Source organism: Macaca thibetana, chromosome 10 (assembly GCF_024542745.1).
Source record: "Macaca thibetana thibetana isolate TM-01 chromosome 10, ASM2454274v1, whole genome shotgun sequence".
NCBI classification, from domain to species: Eukaryota; Metazoa; Chordata; class Mammalia; order Primates; family Cercopithecidae; genus Macaca; species Macaca thibetana.
In genome coordinates, this window is record NC_065587.1 from 8,066,772 (window position 1) to 8,079,658 (window position 12,887).

The window sequence follows — 12,887 nt, forward strand, 5'->3', positions numbered from 1 at the left end:
CAGAGCCTTTCTCTGCCTTCAGAAGGAAGATGAGTGAGGAGGTGCGAGGGGAAGAGGAGACCGAACAGAGAAAGAAATTCGAGAGCAGAGCTCTGGAGAGACAGGCAGGTGCCGATGGAGGAGCTGGCCCGTGGGGCGTTGGGTGGGTGTAACACGGTTCTCCCCACATCTGTCCAGAAAACCTTCCAAAAAGTCCCATCTCTTTGCAGAGCAGATAATAAGAGCAGCTCCCAGGCACCCTATGTACTGACCAAGCTTTACAGAGCACCAGCCATGACTGGTCCAGTGCATCCTCACAGCTGCTCTGTGGGACAGGTACATTATTCCTTGCTTTCATAAATGGGGAAACTGAGGCACAGGGAGGTGCCCAAGGTCAAGCACTGGAAGATGGCGGGGCTGGGAGCAGGCAGAGTGACTGGGGGTCCACTCCCACCTCCCCACCTGCCCTGTGTCTCTGGGGTGTAGGAAATGAGTCCTGCAGCCAGGTGTGGGGGCAGGGGGCGGGGTCCACCTCAGTGAGGCTGGCCGGGCCCCGGTCACAGGGTTGATGGGGTTTTTCAGCTCATGGACAGTACACCACTGCATCGTGCATTGAATCAGGCCCTGGGCTCTGAGTCGAAGCAAACCCTTCCAGTGACTGCCAGTGAGGTGGCAACGGAGCCCACATGATCCGGGGGGCCTGGCATGCCCTCCATCGCCCAGGGAAGCCAGCCCCAGCCTGCAGGGCCACCTCCGGATGAGACACCGCTGGAGATGTGTGGCATTCTCAGGGCCTCTTTGTAGAGAAAAACAGGAAACTATGATTATAAAATTATGCATAAAAGTGAATATTAAGAGTAAATAGGGCCGGGCACGGTGGCTCACGCCTATAATCCCAGCACTTTGGGAGGCCAAGGCGGGCAGACCACCTGAGGTCGGGAGTATGAGACCAGCCTGGACAACATGGTGAAACCCTCTCTCTACTAAAAATACAAAAATTAGCTGGGCATGGTGGTGCGTGCCTGTAATCCCAGCTACTCAGGAGGCAGGAGAATCTCTTAAACCCAGGGGGCAGAGGTTGCAGTGAGCCAAGATCGTACCACTGCACTCTAGCCTGGGCGACAGAGTGAGACTCCATCTCAAAAAAAAAAAAAAAAAAAAAAAAAAGAGTAAATAGGTCACACACAGTGGCTCACAACTGTAATCCCAGCAATTTTGGGAATCTGAGGTGGGAGGATCACTTGAGCCCAGGAGTCCAAGACCAGCCTGGGCAATAGAGCGAGACCCCATCTCTATTTTTAAAAAGTAAATAAATCACAACAAACTGCAAAAATGTAAAAAGCCAATAAGCAGCATAAGCATAATAAGATCCAATAAATTAACATAATATTTCTCTTAGAGAACTGCCTGATGCACCCCTGAAGTACTTTGTGCTTTTTTGTTTGTTTATTTGTTTGAGACAGAGTCTCGGTCTGTCACCCAGGCTGGAGTGCAGCAGCATGATCTCGGCTCACTGCAACCTCCACCTCCCGAGTTCAAGCAATTCTCCTGCCTCAGCCTCCCGAGTAGCTAGGATTACGGGTGCTCGCCACCACGCCCGGCTAATTTTTGTATTTTTAGTAGAGACGGAGTTTCACCATGTTGGCCAGGCTGGTCTCGAACTCCTGACCTCAGGTGATCCACCCACCTCGGGCTCCCAAAGTGCTGGGATTACAGGCGTGAGCCAACGCGCCCGGCCAGTACTTTGTATTTTACGTTTCTCCCCTAAATACTCTCAGATCATCTTTTGAAAAGACAACCAGTTTTGTAATATCATTTTCCACTGAAAGAATAGAAGAATAATTCAGCCTTTCGCTAGCATGGTTGGCTAAAAATTATTATTGGTCCGAAGGTAGCAAGTTATCTCAATCGATTCTTCACAGTCAGTTACGGATCCAGCTCCTTCCCCCTTCTGACTACTGCACTTGACTAGTCTTTAAAAACCAACAAAAGAAAAATGGCTGGGCATGGTGGCTCACACCTGTAATGCCAGCACTTTGGGAGTCCGAGGTGGGCGGATCATTTGAGGTCAGAAGTTCAAGACCAGCCTGACCAACATGGTGAAATGCTGGTTCTACTAAAAATACAAAAAAATTAGCCAGGCGTGGTGGTGCATGCCTGTAATTCCAGCTACTGTGGAAGCTGAGGCAGGAGAATCACTTGAACCCAGGAGGTGGAGGTTGCAATGAGCCAAGATCGCACCACTGTACTCCAGCCTGGGTGACAGAGCAAGACTCTGTCTCAAAAAAGAAAAAAAAAAGAAAGAAAGAAAAAAAGAAAGAAAATTATCATTATTGTTTTTTAAACATTGCATCAGTATTTTCTTCTTGTTTTATTTTCTTTTTTCTTTTTTTTTTTTTTTTTTTTTTGAGATGGAGTCTCGCTCTGTCGCCCAGGTTGGAGTGCAGTGGCCGGATCTCAGCTCACTGCAAGCTCCGCCTCCCGGGTTCACGCCATTCTCCTGCCTCAGCCTCCCGAGTAGCTGGGACTGCAGGCGCCCACCACCTCGCCCGGCTAGTTTTTTGTATTTTTTAGTAAAGAGGGGGTTTCACCGTGTTAGCCAGGATGGTCTCGATCTCCTGACCTCGTGATCTGCCTGTCTCGGCCTCCCAAAGTGCTGGGATTACAGGCTTGAGCCACCGCGCCTGGCCTTCTTGTTTTATTTTCCTTTTTTTGACAGAGAAAGTGTCTAACTATGTTGCCCAGCCTGGTTTTGACCTCCTGGGTTCAAGCAATCCTCCTGCCTCAGCCTCCTAAAAGTGTGGGATTACAGGCGTAAGCCACTGCACCCGGCCATTGTATCAGTATTTTATCCCTCCCTCCCTTTCTCCCTTCCTTCCTCCCTTCCTTTTTCTCAGTCTCTCCCTGTTACTCAGGCTGGGGTGCAGTGGTGCGATCTTGGCTCACTGCAACCTCCACCTCCCAGGTTCAAGCCATTCTCCTGCCTCAGCCTCCGGAGTAGCTGGGATTATAGGTTCACGCCACAATGCCTGGCTAATTTTCATATTTTTAGCAGAGACAAGATTTTGCCATGTTGGCCAGTCTGGTCTCGAACTCCTGACCTCAGGTGATCTGCCTGCCTCGGCCTCCCAAAGTGCTGGGATTATAGTCTTGAGGCACCTGGCCAAGATGGTGAAACCTTGTCTCTATTAAAAACACCAAAAATTTAGCCGAGCGTGGTGGCAACCCGCCTGTAATCCCAGCTACTCGGGAGGCTGAGGCACAAGCATCACTTGAATCTGAGAGGCAGAGGCTGCAGTGAGCCGAGACTGCACCACTTCACTCCAGCCTGGGTGACAGAATGAGACTCCAGCTCAGACAAAAAAGAAACAAACAAAACACAAGGAAGCCTGGGGGTCTGGCATCTATGGGGACTCACAGTCACAAAGTCCCTGTCCCTGGGGCCCATTGCCCAGCAGCCCCCACAAGGGCCCCGCCAGTGTCAGGAGAGTCACTGGGATTCATGGACTTCTCTCAGACCAGAGGAACTTCTGCACCAAGCCCCACAGTGTGACTGGCGGGGAACTGGGCCGGGCAGGAGGTGGCCGGGGGAGCAGCTGGGGGAACAGTTGGGAGCGCAGCCTCTCTGGGAAACTGTGGAGGCCCAGCAGCCTCCCCACTCTTCAGCTTCCCTTGCTGATGATGCTAATACTAGAAAAGGAAGTGAGAGGCAGTGAGCTGTCCCTGAGAACAAAACCGCATTATTGGGGTGTGGCTGAGGTGGCCTTGGGTGGCACTGAGCAGGCTCAGGCCTAGAGACTGGTCCCCACCCATCAACATCTCACAGACAGCGGGACCAGTGTTTGAGGCTGCACACCTGTATCCTTCCCCACAGAGAGGGCTTGGCCACAGCGGGCCACCCAGGAGCCACCTGGGGAGCCCTCACAGGCCCTGGCTTTCAGAAGATTCATTCAGAGGCAGAAAGGGCCTGGAGAGCTGAGGTGAGGGCCCCACCCTGTTCCATTCATAGGGAGACAGGCATTCCCTAAGAGGCCTCCTCCCATCGGAAACAAAATCCTCCGCAAAAACACCAACCTTCTCACCTTTCAGGAACCAGGAGTTTGGCCCGAGTGAGGGCCCAAGCAGCTACTGTGTGGGGTCCAAGACAAGGGTGGGCCTGACTCCAGCTGCATTTGACCCCAACAGAAGTAAACACCACAGCCCCAGGGGTGCGGGTGGTTCCCTCCAACCACGGGCCTTCCCCAGCCAGGCCCAGCCAAAAGCCACGGCCCTAGACATTGGCAGCAGGGCTGGGCCTCAGATCAGAGAAGGTCCCAGTGTCCCCAGGAACACTGCACAGTCCCTCTGGGTGAGGCCTCCCAAATTCCCCCAGTGTTCGGTGTGAGGGGAATAGAGACCCCCAGGTACGTACCTGTTTGCAGAAAAACAAGTGACCAGTTCTGGGGGACTCTGGACTTAGTTTTGTGGGGTTTATTTCTATTTTTATTTTTATTTTTTTTTGAGACAGAGTCTCGCTCTGTTGCCCAGGCTGGAGTGCAGTGGCACAATCTCGGCTCACTGCAACCTCCACCTCCCTGGTTCAAGTGATTCTCCCACCTCAGCCTCCCAAGTAGCTGGGATAACAAGCATTCCCCCCGTGTCTGGCTAATTTTTGTATTTTTGGTAGAGATGGGGTTTCACCATGCTGACCAGGCATGGATTGCAGACATCAGCCACTGCCCCCGGCCCATGGTTTTGTGGTTTTGTGAAGCTAAATTCCTCCACATTGAAAGAGGAGACAATTTTAACATGAGTTTGGAGGGGAAGAAAAAAACTTAAACATTTTTGGCCGGGCGAGGTGGCTCACGCCTGTAATCCCAGCACTTTGGGAGGCTGAGGCCGGTGGATCACTTGAGGTCTGGAGTTCAAGACCAGCCTTGCCAACATGGTGAAACCCCATCTCTACTAAAAATACAAAAATTAGCTGGGCGTGATGGCACGCACCTGTAATCCCAGCTACTCAGTTTGAGACCAGTGGTCTGGTGTGGATAAGGGGGTAGAGCAGGGGAGCTTAGAGTAAGTAAGAAAAGAAATTGGGACCGGGCGCAGTGGCTCACGTCTGTAATTCCAGCACTTTAGGAGGCCGAGGTGGGTGGATCATCTGAGGTCGGGAGTTTGAGACCAGCCTGACCAACAAGGAGAAACCCCGTCTCTAATAAAAATACAAAACTAGCCATGCTTGTGATCCCAGCTACTTGGGAGGCTGAGGCAGGAGAATCACTTGTACCCGGGAGGCGGAGGTTGCGGTAGCCAAGATCATGCCATTGCACTCCACCCTGGGAAACAAGAGTGAAACTCTGTCTCAAAAAAAAAAAAAAAAAAAAAAAAGGCCGGGCGCGGTGGCTCAAGCCTGTAATCCCAGCACTTTGGGAGGCCGAGACAGGCGGATCACAAGGTCAGGAGATCGAGACCATCCTGGCTAACACGGCGAAATCCCGTCTCTACTAAAAAAAAAAAAAAAAACACAAAAAATTAGCTGGGCGAGGTGGCGGCGCCTGTGGTCCCAGCTACTCGGGAGGCTGAGGCAGGAGAATGGCGGGAACCCGGGAGGCGGAGCTTGCAGTGAGCTGAGATCTGGCCACTGCACTCCAGCCTGGGCGACAGAGCGAGACTCCGTCTCAAAAAAAAAAAAAAAAAAAAAAAAAAGATGATGAAGAAGAAGAAATTGGAGAAACCATGCTGGGTGGTGTCCAGCCTTGTGAATCTCTTACAAAACCAACATTAGGCCGGGCACGGTGGCTCAAGCCTGTAATCCCAGCACTTTGGGAGGCCGAGATGGGCGGATCACGAGGTCAGGAGATCGAGACCATCCTGGCTAACACGGTGAAACCCCGTCTCTACTAAGAAATACAAAAAACTAGCCGGGCGAGGTGGCGGGCGCCTGTAGTCCCAGCTACTTGGGAGGCTGAGGCCGGAGAATGGCGTGAACCCGGGAGGCGGAGCTTGCAGTGAGCTGAGATCCGGCCACTGCACTCCAACCTGGGCTACAGAGTGAGACTCCGTCTCAAAAAAAAAAAAAAAAAAACCAACATTACTCACCAAAGCTTTTCACGTGTTTCGTTTTGTCTATGGGAGTGGGGAAGAAGATGGGAGAAATGCTGAGGGCGACCTACAGGTGGGCAAGGAGGCAGACGCTGCCATGGGGGTCCTGCTAGACTCAGTGCCACTGCACAGGGAAACTGTCGCCAAGGGTGGGCAGGGATGCAGCCTCACAGACCGCCCCAAGCAGCACCGTTAACACGCACGACACCCGCTCCCCGCCTCCTGGCTTCCTCCTCTTCCACTCTAGACGGCTTTCTAGCAGGGGAGCAGGGATGCCAACCCTTCCAGCTCCCTCTGCCTGAGCCGCTGAGCGCTGACTCGAGGTTAACTAAAATCCCAGGAAATGACTCTTGATTGGCACCGGTCAGGGCCTGCCCCTGACCAATTAAGAGTGGCCAAGTGGTGATGTCACATAACAATGGTTGCTCGTTGCTCGTGGAGGTGTCCCACAGTTGAGGGGCAGGTTGGGGAGGTGTGGGGAGGGTTCAGGACAGGCAGAATAGCAGAGGGAAGAGCCCACTGCTCAAGGGACTTTGCGTCTCTGCACCCTGCAATATATATTTATCCTCAACTCACAGATGAGGCGGCCATGGCCAGAGAGGGTCTGTGATGACAGCTGCTGAATGGAGGAGTCATGGGTGCCAGTGCTCAGACTCACCTCCTGCACCACTGCCTGGTCTTGGATCCTGTCTCTTCTAGGTTCTCACATCTTGCAAGATTTTTTTTTTTTTTTGAGACGGACTTTCGCTCTTGTCGCCCAGGCTGGATTGTAATGACTGGATCTTGGCTCACTGCAACCGACCTCCCGGGTTCAAGTGATTCTCCTGCCTCAGCCTCCCAAGTAGCTGGGATTACAGATGCACGCCACCACGCCCGGCTAATTTTTTGTCTTTTTAGTAGAGACAGTTTCACCATGTTGGCCAGGTCGGTCTCAAACTCCTGACCTTAGGTGACCTCCTTGGCCTCTCCAAGTGCTGGAATTACAGGTGTGAGCCACTGTGCCTGGCCTGTCCTTGCCAGATCTTAAGGCCTTGAAGGCAGAAACCACGCTGGATCTTTTCTCTCATCCCCAGAGTTCGTTTCTCCAGGCTGGATCTGGATAGTCCCTGGCTGCTACCAAGGGGTCCTCCGAGGAGTCTGCAGTGATAGAGAGGGAGCCACAAACCCATTTGTCACCTGAATTTCCCAAACGTGCCATGTCAGAGTGGCCCTGATGATTCACAGAAATCTCTCCATGTTATTTTATTTATTTATTTTTGGTTTTGTTTTTAGAGACATATTTCACTCTGTCACCCAGGCTAGAGAGCAGTGGTGTGATAATAGCTCACTGCAGCCTCGAACTCCTGGGCTCAAGTAATTCTCCCAACTCAGCCTTCAGAGAAGCTGAGACTACAGGTGTGCATCATCACACCCAGCTTTTTAGATTTTTTTGTAGAGACTGGGTCTCATTATGTTGCCCAGGCTGGTCTCGATCTCCTGGCCTCAAGTGATCCTCCCACCTCCCAAAGTGCTGGAATGACAGGCGTAAGCCCCACCTAGCCCCATGTTCTTAACAATCCTTACATCCTCAGGGGCTGGGCGTGAGCCCCAGGACTGCGCCAGCCAGCTCACCTCAGCTGCGGTGTTGGCATCTGATTTGCTGGTTAGAGTCTCCAGGTGTTAAATTTGCATTTCCCTTGTTATTATGGTATTAGGTTTTATTCCCAATACTCAGAGCTAGAAGATATGGCTCAAAGTGATTCAGGAGGCATGCAGGAGTCGTGGATCCCGCCACGTGGACGATCTTATAAACATAAACAAGGGGCAGGGGAGCCATGCAAATGCAGAGAGGGTCCCTGCCAGCTACTCTGCAGGTGCAACTGGAAAGAGCAAGCAGGCAGGACAGCCAGGAGCCCGCAGGGACTGACTGGCCCCCACCTAACCCCAGCTCCTGGCAGTGGCTGTGATGCAGCTGTGAGTGCGGAAGAGGCCAAGAGCTCTTTTTTTTTTTATCTTGAGACAGAGTCTAGCTCCGTCACCCAGGCTGGAGTGCAATGGTGCAATCTCGGCTCACTGCAACCTCTGCCTCCCGGGTTCAAGTGATTCTCCTGCCTCAGCCTACTGAGTAGCTGGGATTACACGCATATGCCATCACGCCCAGGTAATTTTTGTATTTTTAGTATAGATGGCGTTTTACCACGTTAGTCAGACTGGTCTCAAACTCCTGACCTTGTAATCCGCCTGCGTTGGCTTCCCAAATGCTGATATTACAGGTGTGAGACACCACGCCTAGCCGGGAGCTCTTTTTCGAAGTGGGCACTTGTATTCTCTAAATCCGTAGGGTTTTTTTTTCCAGAACAAGCAAAAAATAATTATTTGCAGCAGAAAACTGATTAATTTTTGACACTAAAGGCAGAGATGTTCAAACTATAGACACCATTCACTGTCCCCTTCCCTCTAGCAAGAAAAGGGAAACAGTTCACACTGTGCTGAGAAGGCAGGGAAACCTGGTTGTGATGAATTATGTGCCTCCAGATCCACTGGCTGAAACCCCAACTCCCAGTACCTCAGAATGGAACCGTATTTGGAGAGAGGGTAAAGGGGTATTTAAGTTCAAATAAGATCATATGGGTGGGTATTTAAGTTTTTTAAAAAGGCCATACTATCCTTATGAGAAGAGATTAGGCTGGGCATGGGAGCCTTACTCCTGTAGTCCCAGCACTTTGGGAGGCCAAGGCAGGCAGATCACTTGAGCCCAGGAGTTCAAGACCAGCCTTGGCAACATGGCAAGACCTCATCTCTACAAACATATATGAAAATCAGGGCTGGGCGCGGTGGCTCATGCCTATAACACCAGCACTTTGGGAGGCCAAGGCAGGTAGATCACCTGAGGTCAAGAGTTTGAGACCAGCTTGGCCAACATGGTGAATCCCCATCTCTACTAAAAATATAAAAATTAGCCGGGCATTGTAACGGGTGCCTGTAGTCCAGCTAGTCAGGAGGCTGAGGCACAAGAATCGCTTGAACCTGGGAGGCAGAAGTGGCAGTGAGCCAAGATTGCACCACTGCACTCCAGTCTGGGCAGCAGAGTGAGACTCCATCTCAAAAAAGGGGAAAAAAAAAATTAGCTGGTCACTGTGGCGTGTGCCTGAAGTCCCTGCTACTAGAGGAGCCAAGGTGGGAGCAGCTGAGCCTGGGAGGTCAAGGCTGCAGTGAGTCAAGATTGCGCCACTGCTCTCCAGCCTGGGTGACAGAACGAGAATCTGCCCCCCGCAAAAAAGAAGAAGAGATGAGGACATAAACACACAGAGGTAAGACAGCATGAAGACCTGGGAAGGAGAAGGTGGCTGGCCACCTACAAGCCAAGGACAGAGGCCTCAGAAGACACCAACCCCACTGACACCTTGATCCTAGACTTCCGGCCTCTAGAGTTGCGAGAAAATAAATTTCTATCATCACAGTGGTGCACACCTGTAGTCCCAGCTACTCAGGAGACTGAGGCAGGAGGATCACTTGAATCCAGGAGTTTGAGGCTGGAGGGCTCTATGATCACACCTGTGAATACCCGCACTGCCTCCCGCCTCTGGCAGAACAGTAAGACTCTGTCTCTAAAAAAAAAATAAAAATAATTAACGTAAACTGGCCAGGCGCGGTGGCTCACACTGTAGCAGGACGAGCCGCAGACAAAACTCCTCAGACACCGGATTAAAGAAGGAAGAGGTTTTTTATTCGGCCGGGAGCGTCGGCAGACTCGAGTCTTAAGAGCCAAGCTCCCCATGCCGGGCGTGGTGGCTCACGCCTGTAATCCCAGCACTTTGGGAGGCCGAGGTGGGCGGATCACAAGGTCAGGAGATCGAGACCATGGTGAAACCCCGTCTCTACCAAAAATAGAAAAAATTAGCCGGGTGCAGGGGCGGGCGCCTGTAGTCCCAGCTACTCGGGAGGCTGAGGCAGGAGAATGGCGTGAACCCGGGAGGCGGAGCTTGCAGTGAGCCGAGATTGCGCCACTGCACTCCAGCCTGGGCGACAGAGCGAGACTCCGTCTCAAAAAAAAAAAAAAAAAAAAAAAAAAAAAAAAAAAAAAAAAAAAAAAGCCAAGCCAAGCTCCCCGAGAAAGAAATACTTGGCCTTTGTAAAGGCTTACAACTTTTTTTTTTTTTTTTTTTTTGAGACGGAGTCTGGCTCTGTCACCCAGGCTGGAGTGCAGTGGCGCGATCTCGGCTCACTGCAAGCTCCGCCTCCCGGGTTTACGCCATTCTCCTGCCTCAGCCTCCCGAGTAGCTGGGACTACAGGCGCCCGCCACCTCGCCCGGCTAGTTTTTTGTATTTTTTAGTAGAGACGGGGTTTCACCGTGTTAGCCAGGATGGTCTCGATCTCCTGACCTCGTGATCCGCCCGTCTCGGCCTCCCAAAGTGCTGGGATTACAGGCTTGAGCCACCACGCCCGGCCTAAGGCTTACAACTTTAAGGGGTCCATGTGAAAGGGTCGTGATAAATCGAGCAAGCGTGGGAAATGTGACTGGGGGCTACATGCATCAGCTAACAGAACAAAAAGTTTTACAATGCTTTTCTCATACAGTGTCTGGAATTTACAGATAACACAAGTAGTTTAGGCCAGGGGTTGATGTTATTATTATTACTTTGTTTAACTCCTAGGGCCGAGTGGTGGTGCCAAGGTTGTCTGGCTATTTATCTTACTTTTGTTTCTTTCTCTCTTTCCTCCTGTCTTGTGAACTAGGCAAGGTCGGGGGAGGAGGGCAGCCGGAGTAGTAGTGGTCTCCTTCCTTAACTCCTGTAATCCCAGCACTTTGGGAGGCCGAGTCGGGCGGATCACGAGGGGAGGAGATCAAGACCATCCTGGCTAATATGGCGAAACCCTATCTCTACTAAAAATACAAAAAATTAGCTGGGCGAGGTGACAGGTGCCTGTAGTCCCAGCTACTCGGGAGACTGAGGCAGGAGAATAGCGTGAACCTGGGAGGCGGAGCTTACAGTGAGCCAAGATTGTGCCACTGCACTCCAGCCTGGGTGACAGAGCGAGACTTCGTCTCAAAAAAAAAAAAAAAATTTAAAGTAAACTGTTGTTTAATCTACCCAGTCTGTGTTATTTTCTTACGTCAGCCCAAGCTCACTCATACAATGCCCCAGAGTTCATGTCAGATATTATGTTCAGAAAGTATGATGTTCTATTTGCAAATTTTTTTTTTGAGACAGGGTCTTGCTATGTTGCCCAGGCCGGTCTCAAACTCCCGGGCGCAAGCAATCCTCCTGCTTCAGCTTCCTAAAGTGCTGGGATTTGCCAGGTGCGGTGGCTCATGCCTGTAATCCCAGCACTTTGGGAGGTTGAGGTGGGTGGATCACCTGAGGTCAGGAGTTCGAGACCAGCCTGGTCAACATAGTGAAACCCCATCTCCACTAAAAATACATTAAAAAAAATTAGCTAGCCATGGTGGTGGGACAGGCGCCTGCATTCCTAGTTACTTGCAAGGCTGAGGCAGGGGGATCGCTTGAACCCGGGAGGCGGAGGTTGAGATCGCACCACTGCACTCCAGCCTGGGCAACAGCACAAGACTCCATTGCAAAAAAAGAAAAAAAAAAAAAAGAAAGTCATCAGTCCAAAGTGCTGGGATTACAGCTGTGAGACACAGACCCCAGCCCAGTGACTCGTCAACATTTTGACAGTTGGACAAAGCTACCGAAGTCTCGGCTCTCAGCCCCCGTGCAGAGCAGGAGCAAGGGAGGAAGGTTTCATGACTTTGTTCTGCTTATCACTGAGCACCCAGGCTCAGGGAAGTGCTGTGTGTGTGTGTGTGTGTGTGTGTGTGTGTGTGTGTGTGTGTGTTTATCCAGGGCCCTGCAAATCAGGAGCCCAAGCCATCTGGCCCCTCCAGCACGAGTGCTGCTTCTCGATTTGACCAGGCTGAGGATCAAGTCAATGATTTTTTTTCTTATTTTTGAGACAGAGTTTCGCTCTTGTCGCCCAGGCTGGAGTGCAATGGCGAGATCTTGGCTCACTGCAACCTCCAGCTCCTAGGTTCAAGTGATTCTCCTGCCTCAGCCTCCCGAGTAGCTGGGATTACAGGTGCCCGCCACCACGCCCAGCTAATTTTTGTATGTTCAGTTTTTTTGTTTGTTTGTTGGTTGGTTGGTTGGTTTTGAGACGGAGTCTTGCTCTGTCACCAGGTTGTGGTGCAGTGGCGCGATCTCGGCTCACTGCAACCTCCAACCACCCAGTTCAAGAGATTCTCCGTCTCAGCCTCCCAAGTAGCTGGGATTATAGGCACACACCACCACGCCCGGCTAATTCTTTGTAATTTTAGTAGAGACAGGGTTTCACCATGTTGGCCAGGATGGTCTCGATCTCCCGACTGTGTGGTACATCCGCCTCGGCCTCCCAGAGTGCTGGGATTACAGTTGTGAGCCACCACGCCTCACCTTCTTTTTGTATTTTTAGTAGAGATGGGGTTTCCCCATGTTGGCCAGGCTGGTCTCAAACTCCTGACCTCAGGTGATCCATCTGCCTCAGCCTTCCAGGGTGCTGGGATTACAGGTGTGAACCATCACGCCTGGCCAATGATGTATTTTTAGCTACATCTAAATGTTGTGCCAGAGAAAGAACCTTCTCCAAAGCCAGATGTCACCAGAGAGAGGCTTAAAACTAGGCTAGCCAGGGACAGGCCCAGGTCGAGAGGGTGGCGTGCTGCTGGTGTGTCGCCAGGACCACACCACGGGCAGCCTCCTGAGGAAACATCACCAGTTTCTGAGGCCAGGTTTGACCCGAACACCCAGAAGGGTCCCATCTTAGCCTATTTGGGCAGGTGTGACAAATACCCCAAGACCAGGAGGCT

At 51.6% G+C, this 12,887-nt stretch overlaps 3 protein-coding genes across 15 annotated transcripts in view; 1 reads left to right on the top strand and 2 right to left on the bottom strand.

Annotated features, from left to right (window-relative positions):
* Positions 1-12,887, bottom strand: part of MPPED1 (metallophosphoesterase domain containing 1) — an 822,621-nt gene that overhangs the window by 753,573 nt on the left and 56,161 nt on the right. The window lies entirely within an intron of this gene.
* TSPO (translocator protein) overlaps positions 1-12,887 on the bottom strand; it is a 677,237-nt gene that overhangs the window by 403,246 nt on the left and 261,104 nt on the right. The gene's annotated exons all lie outside the window — the stretch shown is intronic.
* The window catches only part of LOC126963616 (NADH-cytochrome b5 reductase 3), a 414,164-nt gene that overhangs the window by 260,315 nt on the left and 140,962 nt on the right, over positions 1-12,887 (top strand). Inside the window, exon 1 of one of the 12 annotated variants that reach the window (XM_050805963.1) lies at positions 3,566-3,569. The exons of 10 other annotated variants lie outside the window; for them this stretch is intronic. The gene's annotated coding sequence lies outside the window, so the exon portion shown is untranslated. One more of the 12 variants, XM_050805952.1, reaches the window with a different exon arrangement.